Consider the following 16,726-nt stretch of genomic DNA (forward strand, 5'->3'; position numbering starts at 1 on the left):
TGCTTACGAATGGATGTAGTAATGTTTGGTAATTACATCAAATTGATGCAATTTTTTGGTTTTTTATGAATAAATGTATAATTTATGTAATTATTTAACATACCAATGTCTTTTTTTTTTTTTTTTTCCACAAATAATGTAGGATCTTATAGTCCACGATCCAATCCTTCGATTTATGATCCCACTTACCTCCCATGCTTCTACGTAGGATCCCAATTTTGACAGCCTATTATATATATTTTAATGGAATGTATAACATATATAATTATACCATGTCATATATGTAGTTATTTTGTAAGACCAAGTCTCGTGAGTAATTTTTTTATGGACGGTATAACATATATATATATATATATATATATATACACAACATGTTATATATAGTTATTTTGAAAGATTAAGTGTTGCGAGTAATATTTTTAATGGAAGGTATAACATATATAATTATACCGTATTATATAGGGTTATTTTGAAAGACCAAGTGTAGCGAGTAATTTTTAAATTATCTCATGGTCTTTGTCATATATATGTATATATGTTATACATTTCATTAAAAATATGTAAGAAAACAAGAAGACATGTTACATCCATTGTCTCTGTCTATGCCTCTTCACATGACTTTATTACTTTGAAACCCTTCTCAAATTATCTCAAGTACTCTAGTTAGAAATTAGGCCTAATCAGCCTGGATTGTAATTTAATGAGAACCTACTCCTCGGCAATATGCGTGGCCTGAATTGCCTTTTTAAGAAGAAGAAGAAAAGAAGAATAAGATGAAATGCTTGAAACACTTAGTAAAAAAAAAAAAAAAAAAAAAAAAAAACAAGGGTAGTAAAGAATAAGGCTTACCATCGCCATGTCCCTCTTTAGGGTTAGAAACACCTCATGTTTCTTCAATGACCTCAGATCGGCCATATCTTGAGGTAGTAGTAGGGGCTGTTCCAAGGCATTGGCCACATTGTAACACCCCAAAATCATAAACAATAAATGTCTATTCAGTCTAAATAATCCATAAAAAAAAATATTAAATAAAAGTAACCGCAACCTAAATCTCATCACAAATGTCAGAGCTCTAATCCACCAAAGACAAAACATCCTCAAATAATTCTCTAGTACAATATTTAATACCATAAAAATAATAATAAAATCCTCAGTTCCACAAAATAACTTGTAACTATTGTCTTCCATGAATCTTTACTCCAATAATCTCTCTAATGTATCTGTAAGGGGAAATAAAGGGGGGGGGGGTGAGATAACTCAATAAGTGGAATTTACTAACATTAGGGTGTGGGAACAAACCTTTCAAATAAATAATTCTTACAACAAATTCATAACTTGTAACTCATAATATTTTATCATCAAATATTTTATATAAAAAAATATCTTTATATTGTGAGCCATCATAACATATATATCCACACCATCATATAAACAATTTACTAGGCTTTTCTTGTGGTCAACGTTTACGCCCTGTTGACAGGGTTGTATTGTCCCCTTTTTGGGACTGGAACCTCCTGTTCATCCTCTTTCTTAAGGGTGGCTCTTTTGGAACCTAAAGATACACTCCCTTATTAAGAAGCTTCCTTTTTGGATCCTTAATAGTATACTCCCTTGCTAAGGAGCTATCAAATGTGCACTGTCCACTTTTCTGGGGCCGTCCCTTGCTAAGGACTAGCTGCAATATGATTGTCCCTTACTAAGGACTAAATACAATACTGAGCTTTTAATCACGACTTGCCATAGGTTTTCAAAACATATTCAATATGCTCACAAAAATAATCCATTCGTAATTCTCAAAAATATGAAGATATATTCACACATACAAGTTTAAAAAAATTTAGGTTGTCCCACAAGTTTTTCATAAAACGAATAGTCAATGTGCACATCAAACATTTATAAAATCTCAATTTATATATAGAATATCAACATATTTCTTTGATATAAAATAATTTAATAGTCAACACTGTTTTGGGAAAACCCCCAAAATTAGTAAACACCACTTACCTCTTAGTTGCAAAAATATGAAACCAACCTCACTTAAATCACAACAAATTAGTAGAATTAGAACCTAGCAACACCAAAGATATGTCTATCAATACACAATTTCCCTCTTTAAATCAGTTTTCACACTTAAATAGTTTAACCTATCATCATTAAGGCCTATGGAGGTGTCTAGTTTCTTTGAAATACATTTCAGCTTTGTCAGTGGGCTTGGCTATTGAATTCGTGGCCATCACTACTTGGGATTGCAGTTATTAAATTGATAAATGGGAGCATTGAAATGCTCCGTTTGATGCCTAAACTTGTCATTCAGGTTTCCAAAATTTTCACAACTATTCTAATTATAGTGTCCGCCTATATTTGCCACCATAAATCCCTTGATGCCACAAAACATAAGATATTGCTAGTCAATTTTCTGAACAATGGCAATGCATGGATGGCATATTGGTTAACTTAAATAATATATAATTTTTTATTCCTACATTATAGGGGCTAACAAGATATTCTAGGCTTGAAAAGCATTGCTGCCTTCTACAATAATTTAGAGCTGAATACACGTCACTAGAAGGATGATAAGAAGATAAATATCAACCATAAAGCAATCTTTTCCCCTTCACATGGTGACAAATTTGAATTGATAAGGTCCAAGCCTATTACTTTATCAGGTACAATTTCAAAGCCTATGGAGTACCCTTTCCTGACATATAGCCATATTGACCATTCCTAATCTCATATAATAACAATTATAGGAGCCCTTTTTCTATTAATATAATGATAGTCTAGGTTCATGACAATTGCTAGCTATCGAATATTCAAACTTCTTAAATTTAGAGCATGAGAAAATCATACCTGCAGGTTTCCATGCATAGCCGCATAAAAGAAAAGAAAACCTTAATAGTGTGTTACGGTTGAAACAAAAGGAACCTTCTTATGTATATACACGTGTAACTTAAGAGGTAAAAGGCTAGGGTTTTTAAAAGCTTATCAAGGCCCATATTTTTACTTATGCCATCTCACTTGGGCTTCATACACTATAGTATTTATCTTATTTTTAATATTTTAGGCCCAAATCAATTAAATCTATTTAATTGAAGGCCTCTTTTTTAATTTACGTATAAGAATTAAATTGGTATCAAAATTATGGGGTGTTACACACATAGCCTGCCTTCCCCTTCTTGAAGTCCTTGATGGAGGAGTCCAAGGGCAACGGAGCTCCATCCAGCATCAAAGGAGGGTTCCAGGTCTGGACCCTAGGGCAACGATCATGCCCCCTCTCCACAATCGCCCCCTCACTTAAGGACTTGGTTTGTGCTACCTTAACCACTTTGGCGCTTTTCTGGGGCTCGGGCTCTTTAGAGGGGATGACGTCTCCCTCTTCAACTATATCCTTGCCCTTCTGATCCCGTTTCCTCTTATTGTCTGCGGGGTTAGGTTGGGAACAATGCGCTGGAAGAGGAGTGGGAGGTCTGGTTTGAATGGCCATCTCAAGCACTGTGCCTCCTCCATGAGACTCAAGAAGCTCAAGAAGGCTTGTTTTGGACTTGCGCTGTAGCACCATTGTGTCGGGTATGCTGGGGGCTTCTTGAATGTTGCTAACTTATTCGGGGGGAAGGTGGCTGAAGTCAACGCATGAAGGCTTTGGAGTTTGAAGTTGGTCAAAAATCTCAAATTCATCCTCGAAGTCTAAAACCTCCACTACCTTGGCCGTTTCTTCAAGGACTGGGAGAGAGAAAGTTGCCTTTTCCTCAGCACTACGCTAGAAAGGTAGCTCCACTAGTTGTGTGCCTTCTGGAGGGGTGCTCGCAAGGAAGCCAGGTACGGTAATGTTGATCTATTGTAGCCGAGGATCCTTCGCCTTTATCACGTACTTGGGAGCTTGGAAGCTCGACGAGATAGGGTTGTAGCTAAGGGTGGAAATTTTTATCCATATCCATCAACCCGCCCATTACCCACCTTATTTGGATAAGTATTAACCCAACCCATTTAAATATTTGGATTAAATGGGTAAAGACCCTTTTGGTTATTTAATTAGATGGATCTAAATAGATAAACTCACTAATACCTACTAAACCCATCTAAAATTTAAAATTAGATAAACTCACAAATATCCATCCACTTAACCCTTCTAAAATCTAAAACTTACATAAACAATATAACATTCGGCCCTCTCAAGCTCAGTTTCACTCTCCTAACACTTTCCCTCAGATTTTCTCAGTAACCAAACAAAAAAGTAAGGAAATTTTTGAGAGAGATGGAACGTACTTGAATCACTTAGTTCTTGGATTGATTTCTGAAGTTAGGGTTTGAAAGGGCCTAACCCACTCTCTCTTCTATTTGTTTTTTCTCTTGCCTCTTCTTATCTCCCAAATGTTCAGTTGTTGCTTTGCCGGTTGCTTCTAAGATAGACCCAAGGTGAGTGTTTTTTCTTCTTTATTTTTACTGTTTCAATTTTGGTTTATGTGGGCAGTTTATTTTTGTTTTGAAAGTTGTGGATGGTTAGTATAGTTGTTTGAGATTGCTGACCAAGTGTTTGATAGAATGCCTGTGAGAACTTTACTCTGACAGTTTTTAGACCCCTTAAACAATTGATTAAACCTAGGTAATTAGCTAAGTTGTTACTTAGTCCAATTAAACAAGTCTAGGTTATCACAATAATAAAGATCAAATCATGCAAAGCAGCGGAAAATAAATAACACACGATATGATCACCCAGGAAACCAAACCGGTAAAAACCTGGGGAGGATTTGACCTAGCTATCCTTAAGGTAAACTTGAATCCACTATCTTGAAAGAATCGAAGTTCATACAAAAGGACTTACAAGCACTCCCGCTCGACTTCCTAATGCTACCAACCAGTAGAACTTACTGACACGACCACGTGCAAGCTCCAAATCCACGGACTCCTTCTTTCTTGGATTCCCGCCAGCTACAAGCACCCCCGCTTGTGTATTCTTTAAGCTTTAATGGCAGCAACTGTTTTGATCATCAAGGTGTAGAAAATATCTCCTCCTTGAAAACCCTAAGTTTGTGTAAAGGAAAGCTCCTCTAGATCTCATAAGAGATTTACACAAACCGCAATATGAGCAACACTAAAACGTGGCTAGGGTTTGCCTTTTATACTTAGGACAAATAAGAAACCCTAAAAACATTTTAAAACAACTAGGACTGAGTTGGAAAATTCTGCAGAAAAGCGATCTGCCCGAGCTTCGATCGGTTGAGCCTAAGTTTCGATCGATCGAGCCAGGCCAAAAGCCACAGTGCTTTCTGCTTTACACTCGATTCCAACTTTACATTGACATACAACTTTGAGCTAGCTTTAAACACTTCTAAACACATTGTTTTGATCATGGTTTGCCAACAATACAAATTAGAGTTCTAAATACATAAAGTCCTAAACTTTAGAACCTAACAAACTCCCCCTTTGGCAATCCGTGACAAAACACAACTTAGAAGCTCAAAGTTTACAAAATGAAAATTCCTTTACAAAATAATGCTCATAAACCAAATTCAATCCTAACTACTATCCATCAGTTGCAAGTGTAGACAACAGCTCGATTGAATCAACCTGTATATTTCCTGAAACACTAAACAAAATGCATAACCGCATGTGTGGAAATAATACAAGTAAACATAATAACTTCTTGATTTCAAACAACACACAAATAAAGACATATATCAATGAATAACTCATAAATATAAATCAATAAGCAGTTTGAAACAAGAAACAAATAAAGTACCAACAAAAACATAAAACTCCCCCTAACATGAATATCCCTTCAAAAACAAGGTAAGAGCTAAAAATGTTAAGTACACAGTGAAGCACCTAGATACAATCTAAAACTCCACAAGCTCCAACCAAAAACAAAAAGTCTCCCCCTGAAAACAAAAACCTACAAGTACTCCCCCTTTTTGTGACGGAATGCCAAAGGGCAAACAAGATATCCATCATCAAAAGGGAGGTGGTCTAAACTGCGCCAACTCCGCACGTAAGGCACGGATCTCATCAAGTATGTACACCAAAATCTGTCCTTGAGCCACCTGAACGGTCAAGACATGATCCAACGTGCAACAAATGTCTGAATCATCCGAAGCAGTCGGTGGAGGAACAGCAGCATCAGCATCAGTATCAGCAGCAGCACCTGAAGTCTCAGCAACAGCTGTACCTGTAGAAGAGGGAGGAGGGGGAACACTACTAGATGACGCACCTCTAGGACGAGAAGGAGGAACTCTCAACTGAGCAGCCCTCTGACGAAGAAAGGTGGCACCTATGGGAGCTATCACATGAACAGGCTCACCTGACGGAAAACCATCTAGACCTAAATAGAGCAGAATCCTATGAATGAAAATAGGATGAATCAGCGCATGTCCTTTGGTAGAACTGCTATGAACCTTGTTCAAAGAACAAAGGAACAAGTGAGGAAAACTGATGGACGCTCCAGAAGCAAAGACGTACAAAAACACACATCGCTCTAAAGGGATGGTGTGGAAGTGAGAGATAGGCCACAAGGAATGACACGCAATCCTAAAGAAGAGATAGACAGTCTCGGTAAGCTCAGCGGACGTGATCCGAGGATCAAAACCCCACTGGATAGATGACCCAGTGATGTAAGACATGACAACATCTAAAGAAGGTGACTCATCATAGGGATAGACAGCATCCCGAACAACCAGCACCCCAAGAGCCTCAGCCACCACCCGAGGGGTAATGGTGAACTCTACACCTCGTATCCAACTCCTAACAAGGGTGTTGGAATCATAGATGTGGCAAGAGAGGTTCGAGTAGAACTCTCTAATCAGGGCGGTCGGAGGTGGATGATCTATCTCTACAAGAGGCAACCAACCCCTAGACTCAAAATTGGCCCTAATGGCCGGATCAAGCGCATCTAACACAACAGCTCGCTCAGACCAGATCTTACGCCTACAGTTCAAGGTGTCATAGGCTTCTCTACACTTATCATTCTTAAACAGCTCTACTCTAGGTGGAGACTCAGAGGAAGTGGAAGTGGTCCTATGAGCTCTAGTTTTCCTAGGCATGGTGCTAAGATAAGGATCAAAACACAGAGCGAAAGAACAAAAACCACAAAACCAAAACCAAGGGCAGACTGCAAGTTAGCACAAAAAATAAAAAATAGAATCAAAATCTATATGATGCATGAACAAGTTTAAATGTCATGATGAATGTGCTAATGCAGTGAATTAAGTCACAAAGGTTCAAATTACAAAATTGGCTTGCACATTAAGGTTTTTAACACAAAAACCCCAAAATATAGAAACCACTTGATCAATTTTAAAAAATATTGACAAATTGATCATTACACATGATATAATAACAAAAATCATGACCAAATACATCAATAGGATAAGCCAATTTCATCAATTTAAGCCAATTTGACAAAATCCCCAATTCGGAACAAATTCAAAACCCTAGAATTTTCAATTTTTCAAAAACCACAAAATTGATCAAATTAAACTATAGGGAACATCAATATAACATCATGGCACAAAAACCCATTGATCAATTACACAAGAATTGGCTTGAATCATCAAAAACCCCAATAATTTTGAAGATGCCGAAAATAGCCATGAGAATGCATGAAAAATGCATGAAAACAAGAAATAAACTTGAAAAAGAAGGGCAAAAGGGTCTTACCGGCTTCTAAGGACAAAAACCTTGCAAAAATCTTGAAGGAAAACGACAAAAATTTGATGGTGGAGCCAAGAGCCAACGCGGAGAGAGAGAAAAGCTTGAAAAAGTTTGAATAGTGACTTTGAAAAAGTCCAATTCAGCTTTTTTTTTAAAAACCTGATATACGAGTTTCGATTGGTCGAAAATCAGCCTCGACCGGTTGAAACAAACAGAGACTCCCTCTCTCAAAAATTTTAAAATTTTAAAAATTTCGATCGGTCGAAAGACAGAATGGACCGATCGAATCAGGCAGAGGCTCACCATATTTTTCAGGAAAAACACAATTTTTGAAAAACAAGTTGATTTAACTCAAAGCATTGAAATTTAAGAACAAAAATGCATGAGTATGAGATGATATGATTTTCCAAACAAGAATTTTAAGCCCAATATTCCCAAAAACAAAATTTTGCATTTTCCACAAATTTTCAAGCAACAAATTTAGTTTGCACATAATTCAAAGTTGTAAGGTTGAATTTATTCAACCATCTAATTGGCTTTATTCCGTGCCAAATTTGCTTGTAATTCAGCATTTAGTAACCCTGTATTAAGGTGGGTTTGTTGTAAGGGTAGTGAGTGAGATAGAGTGAAGTTTGCTCAAGAGTGTGCAAGAAAACAGAGACTCGCGGCTGGGACTCGCGGGTTACTCGCGGCTGCAAGCCGCCAGAAGCAGCACACGTGCCAAGCATGCTGGAAGATGAACAGTTATGCTAGCTGGAGCACTACAGGACAAAACAGGACAACTGGCCATACGGTTAACTCGCGACTGGATCTCGCGACTTAGTCAAGCCGCGAGGTCAAGCCGCGAGCCACCCCTATTTTGTAAAACCTGACGTTTCACATTCCTCTCCCACTCCAGTATAAATACCCCTTTTACCCACGATTAAAAGAGAGCTTCCAGAGAGAATTTTGAGAGAGAAATCCTAAAGAAAAACAAGATTGTTTCACCCACAATCTATACCTTAGAGTCTCTTCAAATTCCCCAACTCTCTTCCTCTCCATTGTCAAATCCTTGAGAGGCATTATACCAAACCTGGTTCTCACCATCATCATCACTGTGAGACAGTTGTTTGGATTTCTGGGAAGCAGTTAGGAAGGAGCCAATCTTCATTGGTTGATGCTATGGTCTAGTAGCAGAATCCGGCAAGCTAGAAAAGAAAAAGGTTCGGTGCAACCTCGTTGGAGCAAGAAGCTTGGAGGGCTTAGGTGCACTGGGTAGATTAGGCTTGGAGGGTCTATTGCTATCCTTGTATCCCAACTGTATTTTCTAGTGGATTGATTACCGCTTGGAGGGCGGCGGAGAGGTTTTTCGCCGAGGACTTCGGTTTCCTCTTCGATAACACATCGCATGTTGTCTTTGTGTTTGCATCTTTCTTCCTCTCTATCTTTGCCTTTATATTATCTGCTGTGGTTTTATTATGTTATGGCTTAGATAGATTTTAACCAATTTCATATTATAGCATGTGTTAAGTTTCCGCACATTAGTTGTTTGACATATTGCTTGAATTGGTTAAGTTGTTATTTGGGGGTCTAAACGTTCAAAGGTGTTTTGTACACGTTTTTGAACTTTCAATTGGTATCAGAGCGGGTACACTGCTATTGGTTTCATTACCATTGTGTGATCCTTGACTCCCTTTTGAGATGGATAGGTCTCAATCCCTAAATGCACCTCCATATTTTGATGGTAGTAATTATGATTTTTGGAAGGTTCGCATGAGAGCTTTTCTGTGTTCTATTGATGAATCCGTTTGGGATGCTGTTGAGATTGGTTGGACCAAACCTGAGGCAGCGAAATCCACATGGGATAAGGCAGCACTTGCTGCATCTAATGCTAACAGTAAAGCACTCAATGCTATTTTCTGTGGTGTGTCTCCAGATGAATTTCACAGGATTTCTCACATTACCATTGCCAAAGAAGCATGGGAGATTCTGGAAACAACTTATGAAGGCACGAAGAAAGTGAAAGACACCAAGTTACAAATGCTGACCACTCGGTTTGAGGAGCTCAAAATGAGTGAGGATGAGTCTTTTGACTCTTTCTATGGGAAGCTGAATGAGGTGGTTGTCAGTAAGTTCAACTTGGGGGAGAAAACGGAGGACTCAAAGATTGTAAGGAAGATCCTTCGATCATTGCCGGAAAGTTTTCGTGCTAAAGTGACAGCAATTGAAGAGAGCAAAGATCTTGATGACATCAAAGTGCAGGAGCTGGTTGGTTCTCTGCAGACTTATGAGATGTCGCTGCCCAATCAACGGAAGAGTAAATCCCTTGCTCTAAAGACCATTAATGAGAAGGTGGAAGATCAAGACTCATCGAAAGAAGATGTGGTTGACAAAGATGTAGCCTACCTTGTCAAAAATTTCAGAAAGTTTTTGAAATTCAAAAATAATGGCAAATTTGATGATAAAAGAAAATTCCAAAGTTCTGGAAGGGAGAAGAGGGATTTCAAAAGGAAAGATGGAAAAGAATCCCAACCCACACAAGGTGTCACTTGTTTTGAATGTAACGGGCATGAACACTTTAAGAAGGAATGTCCGAATTATTTGAAATCAAAAGGTAAAGTGTATGCCACGACCTTGAGTGACTCGGATTTGTCTGACTCAGAATCTGAAGAGAGCTGTGATGGAGAGGGGAACTATTCAGCTTTTATGACTATTGCTCATGTTGAGTCTTCGGACGAGTTGAATCTGCTTGTATGAGACCTTGGAGAACATAGTGATGATGAATCACTGGGAATTGTTGAAGAATCAGATGCTGAAGAAGATGAAAGCACAGCAAATCTTCAAGAGAATTATAACTCACTCTTGGAGAAGTCGGGTGAGTACACAAGGGTGGCCAAGGCTGTTGTGAGAAAAATGAAGAAGGCTGAGGAGGACTACAAAAGTCTCCTAATTCGATATAGGGAGGCCAAATGTGAGATAGAAACACTGAATGGTGAGTTATCCGAAACTTACACAAAAGTGAGATTTCTTGAGAATGAGGTTGTGCAAGCGAATGTTAAAATAGAGAGGGTCACCACCAAGAAGCTAGATGATGTTATATCATCTCAAAAGAGCTTTTCAGACAAATCCGGATTGGGATATACCGAAGGAAGTAGTTCATCTGGAAATGTCACTAAAGAAGTGAAGTTTGTAAAGGCCAAAGATCCAGTTGTAGCTGACCTTATTGGTGAGAAGCTCGAGGTAGAGGAGAAGAAGAATGTGGTGAACCAACGGATGATGAATCCCCGTAATCAGTCTGTGGGGAGGTCTGAATCTCGTGCCAAGTCACGTCCACGACCACAAAGAGGTCCTAGAGGAACTTATGTGTGCCATTATTGCGGACTTCAAGGGCATACTCGACCAAATTACCAAAAGCTGAGAGTAAAGAACAGTGCAACTCCTCAAAGGTCAGGAGGACCCAGAAATGATAGGAGAATTTGGGCAGGTGATCAATCTAGAGATCAAAATGGAGATCCCGGAATGATGAACGTGATGAAGATGATTGGTGCATTCACCAACTGCTTGGAAAGCTTCTCACGAAGGTTTGAAAGCCCTAACTCCCGTACCCAATCCTATAAGGAAATCACCCCAAACGCAAGTGACGTGTGGGTGAAAAAGGGTACTCATGCATAAGCATTACAACATGTCCATGCATTAATACTTCTTATGCTTTGCGACTATGTTTGTTTGGTTTGCTTGCTGTTTTTGATGTTGTTTGTTTGCTTGTCTACTTGTGAATATTTTTAATTTTGTTTTATCAATCTTTTTGTTTCTTGTGTCAAAAATCCAAAAATCACATAAAAATTAGAAAATCAAAAAGCTTGATTAACTTTGTTGAGTCTTGTCTCAAAACTTGTTTTGCCTTGTACCTTTGTGCTAATGGCTTTGTGCATTTTCGAGCATTGCTTGTTTTCATGCACTTCTATCACTGTGGGAGAAATCTTGAAATCTTTGTGATTGTTGTAAATAGATCTTCAAACTTGTCATGAATGATTAGTGAATGGTTTTGTTAATCTTGAGACATGCATAGACTTGTGTCTATATATCTTCCCACTTTTTATTTTTGTTTTGCTAAAAAGAGCTCACCAAATGTAAATCTCCAAATGAAAAGAGATATTGAGCTGCAAAAGCCTGTCGCACATTCTAGTATTTGACAAGGAAAAAGGGTAAGCGACCTTATATTAAAGTGATTGTTTATTCAAAAAGCCAAAGGCTTGTTCATTAAAGTGAAATGTCAAATATCACTCTCACAATGAGAGGTGATTGCCTCAAAAAGATCAAATGTTATGACTACAAGTGGAGTAAAATGTAAAGCTTCAAGTTATGTTATCAAGTTGTGTGGGAGGTCATATATACATATTTCTATAATTGAGATGGGTCACATGATCTAGTGCTAATTGTGTATGCCTTGGTTGAATCGATCATTGAAGCTTCACATTAGACGAAGGACTATCTCACTGTTGATATCCACACACAACACACAAGTTTATGTTCAATAAATGCCATATTCATTTGTGTGATTGTACTTGATGAAATGTGTTTTCACATGCTCAATCTTTGTTAATTCAATCACAAAAAGATTTTTGAGTGTTTTAGGTGTTTTTGGAAAGTATTTTGTTTGAAAAATCTGAAAATTTCAAAAATCCAGTTTTGCCCTGTTTTGGCGGCTCAGTCGCGGGTATGTCAAGTCGCAAGCCTTAGTCGCATCTTCGCTGGTCATTTTTGGCGACTTGTTCGCGAGTGGAAGGTCCAGTCGCGAGGTTCACTCAGAGATTTTCGCGGCTCAGCTCGCGACTCAGTCGCGGGTAGACCTTCCAGTCGCGAAAAACACTTAGAAAAATTTTCAAATTTTTGTTCTTGTGTGCTTTGGCGGGTTGAGCTGGCGACTGTGTGGCGACTTAATCAAGTCGCGAAAATCGCGTGTTTTGCAGAAACAGGAGCAGTTTTTAAACCTCTTTTCAGTTTTCCCTCGAACTTTTGGAACTGTTCATCTTCTCTCTAAACTATCTTCCTTCCAAACACTTCGTGAATCCATTTTCAAACCTCATTGGTGCTTCATTTCTTATCCAAATCATCAAGAAAAGGTATGGGTTTTGCTTTCTCAATCTCATTTTCTTTTTTCCTGCATATTTTTGTTGCTGTTTGGACTGTTAGTATGTTCGAAATACTTCTCTCTTTGTGTAATGGGTATGGAGTGTCTTGTTTGATATTGTTCTCTCCTGTTTTCATGCTGAGCGGTCACAATGGGTTTTTCATTGTTCTGATTTTTGCCTATTATTGAGTCTGAAAATCTTTTCTTAAATGGGTTTGGTGTCTATTTGACTTACTCATTTCACTTGCTTAAGTATTGATGTTGGTGTTCGGTATTGGTTACTGAGTTTTCATGATAACATAATGTATGTCTCTCAACCATGTGCTCTAGTGTGGATGATTGGTTTCTTCATGTTGAAATATTTTCCCCTTGTTCATATCTCTGGTGGAGTGATTTATGTTATCTGCTCTAAATGTTCGAATGTTGTATCTGTTTGCATATCATGGTCATGATAACCTGTCTCATTGACAATTTTGTCAGTTGTGTTGTCTATCTATGTCTTGGTGCACTATCACCATTTTGCTGCACCTGTTATTTTGTGCTTCTTTGTATTGTTGGAAGTTTGGTTGGGTCTGCATTATCTTCAGTTTGTGTTTATATATTGAAATTTTGTTTACACTGAATCTTGTTGACAATTATTTTGTGTGGTATTGTTGTTTGGTTCTTTGCTGTGGGCCTGTTCTCTTGCAGATGTCTCGTCGATCTTCCAGGGGGAAAGACATTTTTGCTGACGAACCAGCAACACCAGTTGCTAAAAGAACTCGTCTATCATCTCAGGCATCTCAAGATCCCAATGAGGATAGGTTCAGACTTCCGCTTAACTCACACGCCTACTCAAATGTGTTTGACAAGTCAACCACTATAGTGGAACGGGTGGTAGAGTTCAACACCTTGGGGACCACTTTCATCCCTCGAATCTTTGAGAAACGAGATTGGGCAAACCTGTTCGGGAACTTTGATGATCCAATGGATGAGCTGGTCAAAGAATGCTTCTCCAATGCAACTGATCTTGGACCTCAACTCATTTTCTGGGTCAGAGGAACAGAGTTTAGTGTTACCCCAGACTCCATCGCAGATCTTCTCAGCATCACCAGACCTCAGAATGTGAATATAACTCTTTATGATGAACGAAATCCAGAAGTTGGAGAAATTTTACAAATCCTAGGACACGATCATGAAGTATCCAGTGCAGGAACATCCATCAGCACCGCGAAGTTTGCACCTGAGCTGACCACACTGAAGTTGATCATGTTCACCAATCTCTACCCACTGTCCAACACTACATTCATCAATCTTGGGAGAGCTCTATTTCTTTGTGACCTTATTACAGGAGCCCCCATTGATATATGTGCTCACATCTACTACACCTTGAGGAAGACCGCGTGTCGATCTGCAGCTCGAGGAGTTATTCCATTTTGCAGTCTCATCATGAAGCTCATTCTTCGTGCAGGCATTATTCCTCCTGCAGATGGAAAAATGTTGCCTCGTCAACGTCCCATTTCCTTGTTCACTCTTCAAGCTAGCAGAAGTCACTCCTCTAAATCACCAAAAAGTGCTCACATCTCTCCGGTTACTCCATCTGCCCTTGACTCAGAGACACCTGCACATACCACATCTACATCACGTGCTGTTCTTGAAGCTTCACCGGCTAGTATTCCGCAAGCACAGACTGCTCCTCATACTGATAGAGTCGGCAGTGTACTTGAGCATATTCAGAAACGCGTTGATGAGCTTGTGGCACTTCTCTACTCCACAAACAACCATGTCCAAATGCGTCTCGAGACTATGGAGAATCAGCTAGATGAGATTCAACGAAAGTTGGACGAGAGCCTTTAGCTATTCGTGACAAAAAGGGGGAGAGCATTCAGTAAGGGGGAGAAAAGTTCAAAGGGAAGTGTGCATAGTGATAAGGGGAGTACACACATACTTTTGTCATACTTTTGTTTTTAGTCTTATCCTCTAAACTTATGGTTTTAGGTTTATGTTTGTTGGGTACTTTTAGTGTTTTTATGGTTTTGATACACTGTGTTTTGGTGTATAGCTGTTTCTAACTCTTATCCTATACTCTTGGTTTAAACTTTAATATATTTTGATGATGTTTTTCAGGATGTTTTTGTGTTTGTACCCATGTGCTTTTGTAAGCTTTTAGGGTTAATGTTTTATGCATAGTTTGTAGGCTTTATGGTATGTACCTTGCTTAATGCAGCCTTTATGCTATGTTGAAATCAGTACTTTAATCTAAATGTTCTGCATTTTGGTTTATGTACTGTCACTCTTGTGCCCTTGTAGGATTGTTCCTAGATGCATATACCTTGTGTGTTATGCATTGGTTGAGTGTTGAGCATACAAGTGTCTTACCTTGTGCTTGTTAACTTGTATGTCCTTGTGTTCATTCCAAGTGTGAATGAGCACTGTGATCACTACCTTGTGGTGTTCACTTGGTTGATCAAGCCATGGTTTGTTTATTAACTCCATCTTTGCTTGATCACATATTGCCTGTTTCATATGCATTTATAATTTTCTGCTTACAATGATCATGGTGTATTGTTGTGTTTCAGGAGTATTATGTTCATATGATTCAAGTGCTTCACAGCTTCTAGAGTTAGGTGTGAGTGAGTTTTGTTCAACTGTTCCCACCTTACATGTTAAGTCTAGAGTCTGTTTTAGGGTTTTGTCACGGAATAGCCAAAGGGGGAGATTGTAAGGTTGAATTTATTCAACCATCTAATTGGCTTTATTCCGTGCCAAATTTGCTTGTAATTCAGCATTTAGTAACCCTGTATTAAGGTGGGTTTGTTGTAAGGGTAGTGAGTGAGATAGAGTGAAGTTTGCTCAAGAGTGTGCAAGAAAACAGAGACTCGCGGCTGGGACTCACGGGTGACTCGCGGCTGCAAGCCGCCAGAAGCAGCACACGTGCCAAGCATGCTGGAAGATGAACAGTCATGCTAGCTGGAGCACTACAGGACAAAACAGGACAACTGGCCATACGGTTAACTCGCGACTGGATCTCGCGACTTAGTCAAGCCGCGAGGTCAAGCCGCGAGCCACCCCTGTTTTGTAAAACCTGACGTTTCACATTCCTCTCCCACTCCAGTATAAATACCCCTTTTACCCACGATTGAAAGAGAGCTTCCAGAGAGAATTTTGAGAGAGAAACCCTAAAGAAAAACAAGATTGTTTCACCCACAATCTATACCTTAGAGTCTCTTCAAATTCCCCTACTCTCTTCCTCTCCATTGTCAAATCCTTGAGAGGCATTATACCAAACCTGGTTCTCACAATTATCATCACTGTGAGACAGTTGTTTGGATTTCTGGGAAGCAGTTAGGAAGGAGCCAATCTTCATTGGTTGATGCTATGGTCTAGTAGCGGAATCCGGCAAGCTAGAAAAGAAAAAGGTTCGGCGCAACCTCGTTGGAGCAAGAAGCTTGGAGGGCTTAGGTGCACTGGGTAGATTAGGCTTGGAGGGTCTATTGCTGTCCTTGTATCCCAACTGTATTTTCTAGTGGATTGATTACCGCTTGGAGGGCGGCGGAGAGGTTTTTCGCCGAGGACTTCGGTTTCCTCTTCGATAACACATCGCATGTTGTCTTTGTGTTTGCATCTTTCTTCCTCTCTATCTTTGCCTTTATATTATCTGCTGTGGTTTTATTATGTTATGGCTTAGATAGATTTTAACCAATTTCATATTATAGCATGTGTTAAGTTTCCGCACATTAGTTGTTTGACATATTGCTTGAATTGGTTAAGTTGTTATTTGGGGGTCTAAACGTTCAAAGGTGTTTTGTACACGTTTTTGAACTTTCAAAAGTGATTGCAAAAACTTGGTTGGTCAGACCATAAACACACACAATAACATGTACAATGTTTAGCAACGAGTAACTCGTGTAGTGTGCGCGACTAGCAAAGACATGAGATACATGTGAGATGATATGTGAATAGCAATCAATCACAAAGTCTACAAAATTCATC

Source organism: Quercus robur, chromosome 1 (assembly GCF_932294415.1).
Source record: "Quercus robur chromosome 1, dhQueRobu3.1, whole genome shotgun sequence".
Lineage (NCBI taxonomy): Eukaryota > Viridiplantae > Streptophyta > Magnoliopsida > Fagales > Fagaceae > Quercus > Quercus robur.